This window comes from Chiloscyllium plagiosum, chromosome 29 (assembly GCF_004010195.1).
Source record: "Chiloscyllium plagiosum isolate BGI_BamShark_2017 chromosome 29, ASM401019v2, whole genome shotgun sequence".
Taxonomy (NCBI): Eukaryota; Metazoa; Chordata; class Chondrichthyes; order Orectolobiformes; family Hemiscylliidae; genus Chiloscyllium; species Chiloscyllium plagiosum.
The window spans coordinates 17,245,782-17,258,650 of NC_057738.1; the positions used below are offsets into that span (position 1 = coordinate 17,245,782).

The 12,869-nt window shown below is 42.5% G+C and overlaps 1 pseudogene; it reads right to left on the minus strand.

The window, feature by feature from the left end:
* Positions 1 to 12,488: 12,488 nt before the first annotated feature.
* LOC122564579 lies at positions 12,489 to 12,597 on the minus strand (annotated as a pseudogene).
* Between the last annotated feature and the right edge of the window lie 272 nt (positions 12,598 to 12,869).

Sequence of the window (12,869 nt, forward strand, 5' to 3'; positions counted from 1 at the left end):
CTCTGACCTATCACCTCCATCCCCACCCCCATTCACCTCTTTGCTACCTTCTCCCCAGCCCCACCCCTCTCACTTATCTCTCCACCCTGGAGGCTTCCTGCCTCTATTCCTGATGAAGGGCTTTTGCCCGAAATGTCGATTTTCCTGCTCCTCGGATGCTGCGTGACCTGCTGTGATTTTCCAGCATCACTCTGATCTAAACTCTATCTTGTTTTTATGTTCATCCTGTTGAATGTGGGTGCCAGGTCTTTAACTATTGTGAGGAGCTGGTGAAAGGTGTTTACTGGTTTGTGGGCCACTATGATACCTAGGGTTCTGAGTAGTCCGGTAGCTGTTTCTGAAATGTACTTGATGTATGGTATGGCCACTATCCTGTCTAGTTGTGTAGTGTTTTCTTCTTTAGGTTTGTTGCTTACATACCAGTGGATAATGCTCTTGGGTAACCATTCTATTTAAATCCCTGGAACAACTGTTCCTGTTCTGCCTTCTAGTCATTCAGCTCAACAGGCTTAGCATGGAGTTTGCTGATCATGACCCTCCTCCTACTTTACGTCACTCATCTGTGAACATATTCCTCTGTTTCATTCTCCCTCAAGTACATATCACTCTCTTAAATCACTTTTCACTTGGAAGTACAAGTTTAGAGGGGTTGAGAAACAGAGTAAAATACAACAATCTTTGAAAGTTGTGCTGCAGATTAGGCCATAAAATTGTAACCCAAGTATTAAACTTGATTTCAACTGGGACGGGGATTGAAAATTACAGCACTTATGCCAAACTTGAATTGAGTGTAACTTAGAATGTAGTATGTCATTCTTGTTGCCATGATAAGAAGGATAGAAAGACACTGGAGATGACGCAAAGAAGATTTACAAGAATGCTACCAGAAATGCTCAGACATACATATGAGAAACGAATTGTCAGGCTGGTTCACTACTCTTCCTTAGAAAGATGAATGCTGAGGCATTGATAGGGTATAGACAGAGATAGTGTTTTCTTTTGTGGAGGAGAGCATAATCAGAGGCCAGCAATTTAAGATAGTCACCAAGATTTCCAATACTGAGTTTGAAAGAAAACTCATAACTCAAGAGTGGTGAGAATGTAGAACTCACTATCTCATGGAACAGTTGAATCAAATACTTTTTTGAGGAGAAACTAGACAAGCCTGTGATGGAGAAAGCAATAGGGAGTTAAGAAGATAGGATTAGATGAGTAAAGATGAGAAGAGACTTGATTAATCAGAAACAATGACATAGACTAGTTGGATGAAATAGCCTGATTTGAGACCAGAAATCATATGTAATCTTAGGAAAGAGTCCCGTACTTCACCTGTTGCCATTCATGACTGGAAAAACTAGGGATGCACAATTATTCAGTTGATCTGTATCAATAACAACATATGACCATAAGACACAGGAGCAGAAAATAGGCCATTCTGCCCATCGGGTCTGCTCTGCCATTCAATCATAGCTGATAGGTTTCTCAATCCCATTTTCTTGCTTTCTCCCCATAACCCTTGATACTCAATAATCTATCGACCTCAGTCTTAAATATACTCAATGACCTGGCCTCCACAGCCTTCTGTGGCAATGAATTCCATCGATTCATCACTCTCTGGCTCAAGTGGTTTCTCCTTATCTCCATTCTAAAAGGTCTTCCCTTTGCTCTAATGCTGTGCCCTCGGATCCTAGTCTCTCTTACTAACGGAAACATCTTCCCACATCTACTCTGTCCAGGCCATTCAGTATTCTGTAAGTTTCAATGAGAACCTCCCCCTCTCCCTCCCCGTCCTTCTAAACTCTATAGAGTATGGACCCAGAGTCCTCAAACGTTCCTCATGTATTAAGCTGTTCATTCCTGGGACCATTCTCATGAACTTCCTTTGAACACGCTCCAAGGCCAGTATATCCTTCCTGAGATATTGGGCCCAAAACTGTGCACAGTAACCCAAATGTGGTCTGATCAGAGCCTTATAGAGCGTCAGAAATACATCCCTGCTTTTATATTCAAGTCTTCTCAAAATAAATGCCATCATTGCATTGCTTTCCTAACTACTAACTTAACCTGCAAGTTCACCTTTACAGAATCCTAGACTAGAACTCCCAAGTCTCTTTGCACTTCAGACTTCTGAATTTTCTCCCCATTTAGAAAATAATCCATGCCTCTATTCTTCCTACCAAAATGCATGATCTCACACGTTCCCATGTTGCACTCCATCTGCCACCTCCTTGCCCGCTCTCCTAACCTGTCCAAATCCTTCTGCAGCCTCCCCGCTTCCTTAAAGTTACCTGTCTCTCTCTCTCTCTACTTATCTTTGTATTGTCTGCAAACTTAGCCAGAATGCCTTCAGTTCCTTCATCTAGATCATTAATGTAAAACGTGAAAAGTTGTGGTCCCAACACTGAGCCTTGCAGAACCCCACTTGTCACCGGCTGCCATCCCGAGAAGGACCCTTTTATCCCCACTCTCTGCTTTCTGCCAGGCAGCCAAGCTTCAATATATGCTAGCACCTTACCTCAAACGCCATGAGCCCTTATCTTACTCTGTAGCCTCCTGTGCAGCACCTTGTCAAAGGCCTTCTGGAAGTCCAGGTAGATAACGTCCATTGGCTCTCGTTAGTCTAACCTGCTTGTTACTTCCTCAAAGATGTGGATGGATGATCCGGAGTGGAAGACAGCAAACTGGATGCCACGTCCAGATTCCTGATGGAAGCAGTTAAGGTTGCCAAGCTGCATGACATTTTCAGCACCCCTGTAGATGGAGCACAGGGTAGATATATCAACTTGTGTCCATTCAGATCTATATGCTCAAGGATAGATTTCCCGTTTGTGTCCACACATTCTTGGTCAGATCCACTGATGTCAACTGGCGAACTGCAGGATGCCCAGTGGGTCGACAAGGGAATGTGGAAGCTGAATATGATACTGTTGACCCTAGAAAACATTGAAGAGCTGAAAGGGGATTACACAGGTTGGAGAACCGTGAGGCCCCTCTCTGAATATCCAGTGGACAGCAGACCAAACAGTCAAGGGGAACATAGAGTCATAGAGATGTACAGATCCTTTGGTCCAACTCATCCCTGCCGACCAGGTATCCTAAATTAACCTAGTCCCATTTTCCAGCACTTGGCCATATCTCTCTAAACCCTTCCTATTCATGTACCTGGCCAGATGCCTTTTAAATGTTTTAAATGTTGTAAATGTCTCAGCCTCCACCACTTCCTCTGACAGCTCATTCCATACACACACCACCTTCTGAATGAAAATGTTGCGCATTAGGTCCCTTTTAAATCTTTCCCCTCTCACCCTTAACCCAAGCCCTCTAGTTCGGGACTCCCTCACCCCAGGGAAAACAAATGATTTTATAAACCTCTGTAAGTTCACCCCTCAGCCTCCAACACTCAAGAGAAAATAGCCCCAGCCTATTCAGCCTCTCCCTCTATCTCAAACCCTCCAACCCTGGCAACATTCTTGCAAGTCTTTTATGAACCCTTGCAAGTTTCACAACATCCTTCTGATAGGTGGGAGACCAGAATTACACACAATATTCCAAAAATGGCCTAACCAATGTCCTGTACAGCTGCAACATGTCACCCCAATTCCTATACTCAATGCTTGGACTAATAAAGGAAAGCATACCAAACGCCTTCTTATCTATCCCATCCACCTGTGACTCCTCTTTCAAGGAGCCACGAACCTGCACACCAACATTTTTTTGTTCAGCAACACTCCCATGAAATGTATAAGTCTTGTCATAAAAACATCAAGAGGTTCTTTATTCTCAAAGGTGTTCAGAAGGTGAGAGAGAAATGGAGAAAAGTATCTAAACTCCAGAAATGCATGCAGAACTTAACCCTGCTGCAGAATATGAGGGTCGATGTCACGGAGGATCTCCAGGAGGTGAAGAGCCAGCAAGCCTCATTCTTTGCTTCAGAGGCCTCCAAGGTAATCTTTCAGTCTCGGGTCTGCACAGTGGAGCAGGAAGGGGCGTGCTTATGTTTCTTCTTCCAGAAGGAGACCTCTGTGCTCAGCAGCCTGAAGGAAAAAGATTGCTCAGTAATGTCATCTCAGTCTGACATCCTGAGGATCAGCAAATCCTTTTATGCTAGTCTGTATGACACGAAGACCTCATGCAGAGTGACCTTACAGTCATTCCTCTGTCACAGGGATCTTAGATGATAGCACGTGGGAGAGGTTGGACCAGTTGTTATCCTTGGATAAGCTAACAAAGGCCATTGAGTATTCCTCAGAAAAGAGTTAAACTCTTAAAAGTGGCAGCTTACTGGCCAAGTTGCATTCAGCTCTGTGGGACTTAATTGGCCAGGACCTGCTGGAGGAGTACATCACTATGTTTCTGTCAGGTTACATATGCGAGTCCATGAGGCAAGGTATCATCACCCTCATCTACAAGTGAAAGAAGGAAAAGGAGGAATTTAGAAATCGGCAATCAATTTCACTGCTGAATATAGGCTACAAAGTCCTGTCTAAGATCATTGCCAAACAGATCAGATGTGCTCTGGGACGGGTGATTTACCCGACTAAGCATGTGCTGTATTAGGCAAGACAATTTCTGAGAACTTTGCACTTCTCAGAGATGTAATCGCCTATGTGCAGGACAGGGGGCGTGAATGCCTGCCTCATCAGCCTGGACTAGGAGAAGGTCTTTGACAGGATATCACACATTTACATGTGGGAAATGCTCTCCAAAATGGGTTTTGGGAAGAGAATCCGCAAATGGCTCTCCATCAACATCATTAGTGCAGTCTCAATCAATGGGTGAGAATCAGAAAGCTTCCCGATCAGATCTGGAGTCAGGCAAGGTTGCCCATTCTCTGCTGCTGTGCTCGTGTGCTGTATAGAGCCTTATGTTGAGTCCATCAGGAAGGATGCAAGCCTGAAACGGGTGACTATCCATGCAGCGGAGGCCTGCAGGTCAAAACCTCCCTCAACATGGATGACATCACTGTGTCCTGCTCAGATCTGCTATCAGTGCGCAGACTCAAACTGGCCTCAGGAGTCAAGGTAAATCAAGGCAAGGGTGAGGCCATGTTCTATGGGAACTAGGCTGACAATCCTTCATCCCCCTCTCCATCAGGACAGATTACCTGAAGGTGCTGGAAATATGGTACGGTGTCTCAGTGCTTCAACAAAAACTTGGGTAAAGCATATTGCCAAGATGAGGCAGAAACTGAGCTTTTGGGAACAACGCTCCCTCTCCATTGTGGGTAAAACCTGGTCATCTGGTGTGAGGTACTGTCTTTGCTGTTGCACATGGTGCAGTTCTGGCCCATTCCCGAGGCTGCACCATTGCAGTCAAGGGAGCCACCTTTCAGTTTAACTGGAGATCTAAGATGGACCATGTCAGCAAGGACACCCAGGTACAAAACTCTGGATAGGGAGGGGAAGAATGTTCCCAATGTTGCTCTCATCCTGATAGCTACCTTTGTGTATGGCTGCATCAAGCTGTATGTAGAACCTCGGTACGCAAACACCAAGTGTCACAACATATTGAGGCTCGCAATGTTGTGAAGGATGGGTCTGGCCTTGCTGCCGTGGAAAACTCCATGTAGTTGGACCATTCCATATCACTTGTGCTTTGTGGTGAGATTTGTGAAGAGAAACAACTATAACCACAAGAGAAGGACCACCATCAGGAAGTGGTCAACACATAGCGTCGTCAAGACCCTGTAGGAAACAGACAGGACAGATTCTGTTGCGTAGTTCCCTGAGTAGACTATCAAAGTCATCTGGCAGAATACCTTATCACCAGAACTTTTCAACAAACACCAAATCATTGCTAGGCTAGTGGTGAGAAGCTTCATGAATGCTGGACTGTGCCACTGTATGCTGCCCTCAAAGTGGCTGTGGGGGGTGTAGAGTCTGTGATACATCTCTTTGCAAAGGAAGTGTGGAGAAAGATGAAATGGTTTTTATCGAGATTTGTCCTGAGCAGCTCTGTGACGCAGGACTCTGTGCTCTATGATCTGTTGCCTGAGACGCACATCAAGACAAACATCAACTATGCCTGGAGGACCATCAACATGGTGAAGGACGCTCTTTGGTCTGCCCAAAACTTGTTGGTCTTCTCATCAAGCAGTTGACCTTGACCAAGTGTTGCAGACTGGCACATTCCAAGATCCAGGTCTATATGCTGAGGGACGCACTTAAAGCGTGGGGCAGCTGCAGCCAAGGTGAAGTGGGAAAGACCACTGTCAGAGATCCTTCTGCCAAAGTTCAATGGGGATGTCTGTTCAGTTATCGGACCCTACTGGTGCCTCAACTATATGTTGATATACTTTTGTATAAGTAAGAAATGCCTTGGGTTTATTTGTGATTAGATTAGATTAGATTACTTACAGTGTGGACATATGTAGAGACTGTACAGAATTGAACAGCTCTAGTGATTATGTATGTATATAAAGATTTTATATCAAACATTTTTATTTTTGAAATTACAAAATGTCACAATAAGTGGAAAGGACATCAAAATTATGAGATATTACTGAAATGGAATTACCAGAACTCACTAATATAGATTCACTGGAACTCATTAATATAGAATCTCTGGAAATCACTAATATTGAATTGCTAGAAATCATTACTAAAGAATCACAGGAAATGCCTAATGCAGAATCACTGGAAATCACCACTACCCTAAAATGACTAATACTGAAAACCACTAATACTGTCATTAGACATTTTTACTATATAGTCACTAAAAATCATGAATACAGAATCACTGGAAATAATTAAGGCATAATTATTAGAAACATTAAATATGAAATCCACTAGAATATGCTAATACTGGTGAATTTGGAAAATGTGTTGGAAAATAAAAATAGCTCCTTGTTGCACTAATGCAAACCTTTTCATGAACTGACATAGAGTTTCTAATTTATGTCCATTGTTAATTATTAATTAAGTAAAATACGTGGACAGGAGTGTGGTACTGCTATTCAGTGGGTGATGATGTAAGATAATAGCTAAAACTTGGTGCTCGAAAGCAAAAAACTTATGAAGATTTGATCAACTATATGGCTTAATAGACAATTAATGAAAAATGTTGCAAATAACAATGCTTCATAATTGTTCTGGAGATCACCGCAAACAAACTAGGTGGGGCATTTTTGCTTTTATTTTCTTTGAACAGTTCTGTTTCACAGCTATAAAATATTATAGATGCAGAAAATATAGTTGTTCAGTTGGAGGCAGGATATCATGTAGTGGAATCTGCAAGGCTGTATCCACTAATTAATGGCAGCCCCAGTTCCAGAACATGATGCTAAATCAGGAAATCAAAACCCATCTGGGGTCATCAAGTCATAGACTCCATGCCAACAGATATCCTAAATTAATCTAATCTCATTTGCCAGCATTTGGCCCATATCCTTCTAAATCCTTCCTATTCATACACCCATCTGGATGCCTTTTAAATGTTGTAACCAGCTTCCACAACTCCCTCTGGTAGCTCATTCCATACATGCACCACCCTCTACTTGAAAAGGTTGCCCCTTAGGTCCCTTTTAAATCTTTCCCTTCTTACCTTAAACCTATGCCTTCTAGATTTGGACCCTGGGGAAAAGAACTTGGCTATTCATCCTATCCATGCCCCTGATGATTTTATAAACTTCTATAAGGCCACCCCTCAGTCTCCAATGCTCCAAGGAAAACAGGCCCAGTCTATTTAGCCTCTCCCTATCAGCTCAAACATTCCAACTCTGGCAATATGCTTGTAAATCTTTTCTGCACTCTTTCAAGTTTCACAACATGCTTCCTATTGGAGGGAGACCAGAATTGAACACAGTATTCCAAATGTGGCCTAACCAATGTCCTGTACAGCCTCAATATGACCTTCTCACTCCTATACTTAATGCACTGACCAATAAAGGCAAGCATTCCAAATGCCTTCTTCACTATCCTGTCACCTGCAACTCTACTTTCAGGAAACTATGACTCTGCACTCCAAGGTCTCTTTGTTCAGCAACACTCCCTAGGATCTTACCATTATGTGTAAGTCCTGCCCTGATTTGCTTTTCCAAAATGTAGCACCTCACATTTATCTAAATTAAACTCCATCTGCCATACCTCGGCCCATTGCCCCCCACGCCCCCCCCTGATCAAGATCCTGTTGTAATCTGAGGAAACCTTCTTTGCTATCTGCTACATCTCCAATTTTAGTTATCATCTACAAACCTACAAGCCATTCCTCCTATGTTCACAGCCAAATCATTGATATTAAAGACAAAAAGTAGTGGACCCAACACTGATCCTTGTGGCTCTTCACTGGTCACAGACCTCTAGTATGAAAAGCAACCCTCCACCACCACCCTCTGTCCCCTATGTTCATTCTAGTTCTGAATCCAAATGGCTAGTTCTCCCTGAATTTCATGTGATCTAACCTTGCTAACCAGTCTACCATATGGAACCTTGTCGAATACCTTACTGAAGTCCATATAGAACATATTGGCTGCTCTGCCTTCATCAATCCTCTTTGTTACTTTTTCACAAAACTCAAATTAAGTTAGTGAGACACGATTTCACACATACAAAGCGATGTTGACTATCCATAAACAGTCCTTGCCTACTCAAATACATATAATTTCTGCCCCTCGGGATTCCCTCCAACAACATGCCCACCACTGATGTCAGGTTCATTGGTCCATAGTTTCCTGGCATTTTCTTACCACCTTTCTTCAAGAGTGGCACCACGTTTGCCAACCTCCAGTCTTCCGGCACCTCACCTATGGCGACTGATGATACAAATATCTCAGCAAGGGGCCCAGCAATCACTTCCCTAGCTTCCCTTAAAGTTCTCGGGTACACTTGATCAGGTCCCATGGATTTCTCCACCTTTATACATTTTAGGAGGTCCAGTACCACCTCCTCAGTAATAGGGACATTTTTCAAGATGTTGCTATTTAATTCCCCAAGTTGTCTAGCTTCCATGTCCTTCTCCACAGTAAATACTGATGCAAAATACTCATCTCCTGCAGTTCCACATATAAGTAGCCTTGCTGATCTTTAAGGAGTCCTATTCTCTCCCATTTACCCTTTTGTCCTTAATGTATTTGAAGAAGCCTTTTGGATTCTCCTTAACCCTATTTGCCAAAGCTATCTCATGTCCTCTTTTTGCCCTCCTGATTTCCTTCTTAAGTATAATTCTACTGCCTTTATACTCTTTGAGGGATTCACTCGATCGCTGCTGTCTATACCTGATGTATGCTTACTTTTTTTGTACCCAAAACCTCAATTTCTCCCGTCATCCAGCATTCCCTACTGCTACCAGTCTTTCCCTTCACCCTAACAGAAACATACTGTCTGTGGACTCTTGTTATCTCATTCTTGAAGGCTTCCCACTTCCCTGCTGTCCCTTTACCTGTGAATATTGGTTCCTAATCATCTCCTGAAAGTTCTTGCCTAATACCATCAAAATTAGCTTTCCTCCAATTTGGAACTTTAACTTTTAGATCCAGTCTGTCCTTTTCTGTCACTATTTTAAAACAAATAGAATTATGATCACTGGCACAAAGTGCTCCCCCACTGACACCTCAGACACCTGCCCTGCCTTATTTCACAAGTGTAGGCCAAGGTTTGCACCTTCTGTAGTAGGTACATCCACATACTGAATCAGAAAATTGTCTTGGACATACTTAACAAATTCCTCTCCATATCAGCCCTTAACATTATGGCAGCCCCAGTCTCTGTTTAGAAAGTTGCAATCCGCTATTGTTACCACCCTATTATTCTTACAGATGATTCAGATCTTCTTACAAATTTGCTTCTCAATTTCTTGTTGACAATTGGGGGTTGTGTAGTACAATTCCAATAAGGTGATTATCCCTTTCTTATCTCTCAGATCCGCCCATATCACTTCGCTGGATGTATGGGAATATCCTCCCAAAATGCATTTTTAAAAAATTTAGATTAGATTACTTACAGTGTGGAAACAGGCCCTTCGGCCCAACAAGTCCACACCGACCCGCCAAAGCACAACCCACCCACACACATTCCCCTACATTTACCCCTTCGCCTAACACTACGGGCAATTTAGTATGGCCAATTCACCTAACCTGCACATTTTTGGGCTGGGGGAGGAAACTGGAGCACCTGGAGGAAACCCACGCAGACACGGGGAGAATGTGCAAACTCCACACTGAGGGAAAAATAAACTCAGCCTATTCAGCCTGTCCCTACAGCTCAAACACTCCAACCCTGACACTATCCTTGTAAATCTTTCTGAACCCTTTCAACAAAATCTTTCCTATAGCAGGGAGTCTAGTATTGAACAACGTACTCCGAAAGTGGACCTAAGTAATGTCCAGTACAGTCGCAAAATGACACCCCAACTCCTATACTCAGTGCACTGACCAATAAAGCAAGTGTACCAAATGCCTTCTTCACTACCCTGTCAACCCATGACTTTACTTCAACTAACTATGAACCTGCGCTCCAAGGTCTCTTTGTTTGGCAACATGTCCCAGGATCCTACCATTAAGTATATAAGTTCTGCCCTAATTTGCCTTACCAAAATGCAACACCTCACATTTATTTAAATTAAATTCCATCTTGCACTCCTTAGCCCATCAGCCCATCCAATCAAGGTCCCGTCGTACTCTGAGATAACCTTCTTCAATGTCCATTGCACCACCTATTTTGGTGTCATCTCCAAACTTATTAACCATTTGGCTTTATAACCATTAGGTCAATAAATGTCAAACATCACAAGGCTTTATACTTGTAATGTTTGACATTTATTGACCTCCTGTGCCATTAGCATCTCAGAGGGGCTGTAGTTACTAAGGAATCGGAGATTAGTGTTGACCAGATTTACAGTTTGGTGTGTGTTTTGGGGTATTTAATATCCATATTTATCACGTTAATTCAGCACATGTTAAAATTATGGAATCATATGGCATTGTTTTCTTACTAAGACCCTTTGATTTCAAACTTTAAAAAAGAAATTTTCCAGTCCATAACCAGAATGTAATGTAAATTTAGTGGTTCAGTCTGGGATTGTGGAAATTGTGATTCCAAACTGAAATGTATGAAGATAAATTTAAGACTCTGTGATGGCACAATGTTCACCCCAAGGGAACAAATCAATCTGAGAGCCCTGTACTCTGGCAGGAATGAAGGTTTGGAATTCCAAATATCAGACACAAAGCTAAAGCCACGAGTCTCAGCAGAAGCAAGTTGAATGCTCTATTCCTAAACATGTCAAGAGATTTACAGAATGTTGCAGGCCATGTTGACTGATGAACAGACAAATAAACAGTATGAAGCAGAGAGGGTCCATCTGTAGGACCAAAGGAAACATGATGCTGACGTCTAATAATGAAAGGATTGCCTTGTCTGACAAAGCTGATGCACCAGAGGAAAGAGGAGTCTAAGGTAACAGTATAAATCAGGGATTCAGGTGAGAAGATTTTGAAAGTGAATCAGACAATACATCACTCCAACCAGCTGGCTTGGAGGAAAAGCCGACAACCCTCAAATGTGCCACGTATGTAACGACACTGTTAAAAGAAGGACTAACTAGAAGAATGAACAGTTTGCTAATGCCTGAGGACCATTGTTTGAACAGTGATCTGAGCAATTCATTGTCTAAATGGAAATGCATATAAATTTATCCCTTTTGGGTGAAAACAGAATATTTGGATGAATATGCAATATTGTATTAATGTCCCTCCTGGCTTGCTGTAGTCATGAGATTTGTGTTATGGCCGACTCACTTCAGGCAACCAGCTTACAATGAGTTCTAATAATGACAGAGTTCAAGCAACATTGTACTCCCTGAATAGTTAACACTGGCCATATTAGGGACCTATGCTACACCCAATTCATGTTAAAATTTAAACACAACCAAGTTTCTGAAACACGTTCGTTTTTTACTTAGAGGCTGATTATGTTGCATCATCAGCTTCTTACTAATGAGCAGAAATATTCCTTCTTGAGCAAAGTAACTCTGAACATGACAGTGATATAAAAAAATACAGTGGAGTTTAAGCCTCTGAAAACTGATGTAGGGGTTGTAGTGAATGATTAACCTATGACCTTCATCGCATGGCAAACTGCATGTTCAATTATGCTTGTTTTTCTATTTTTTCCAAAGAAACAAAAAGACAACAGTCTTCCTCCTCGCAACAGTATACACCGACTGTGTGACTAGCCAGTTCAGAGTTAAGGAGATTCTGAATCTCCTGTTATCAATTTTGGCATTTTTTTCCGTCAGTGTCCGGAACTGAGGAGATTCTAAATCTCCTGGTTATATTTTTTCTTTTTTTTTCTTTTTTATGTGTGTGCAGGTGTAGGACACAGTGAACAACTCTTTCTAAATTTAGCCTCATCTGACCCAAAAGTGAGACACACTAGAACCGACGGGTCAGATGGAGCATCACCCTTGTGGGAGAAAAGGTGAGCACACACAGTCAGAAGGGGTTGAAAATGTGTGTGCAAGCGTAGAGAGAGAGAGTGGGAGCTGCCTCCCTTAGCCTACTGCACCTGGTATTCCCAGACGATCTCCCACCCAAGTACTAACCAGGCCTGAATCTGCTTCACTTCTGAGATCAGACATTTTCAGATTAGTATGGCTGTAGGCAAATGAGAGTCCACCATGTTGCTGTGGGTCTGGGTCTGAAGTAGGTCAGATCAGGTGAGGACAGTAGATTTCCTTCTCTGAAGGATGGAAGTGAACCAAATGGGTTTTTCTGACAATGGTTTTATAGTCATCAAATTTTGGTATTTATTGGTCTTAATAGTTACTGTGCATAGCTGGTGCTGCTCATGTTGTTCATTTGCTCCATGTGTCAGGAGGCAGCCTGATTATATTTGGAGCTGCTACTACTTAAAGACAGTTTGCCTCTCTTAAAG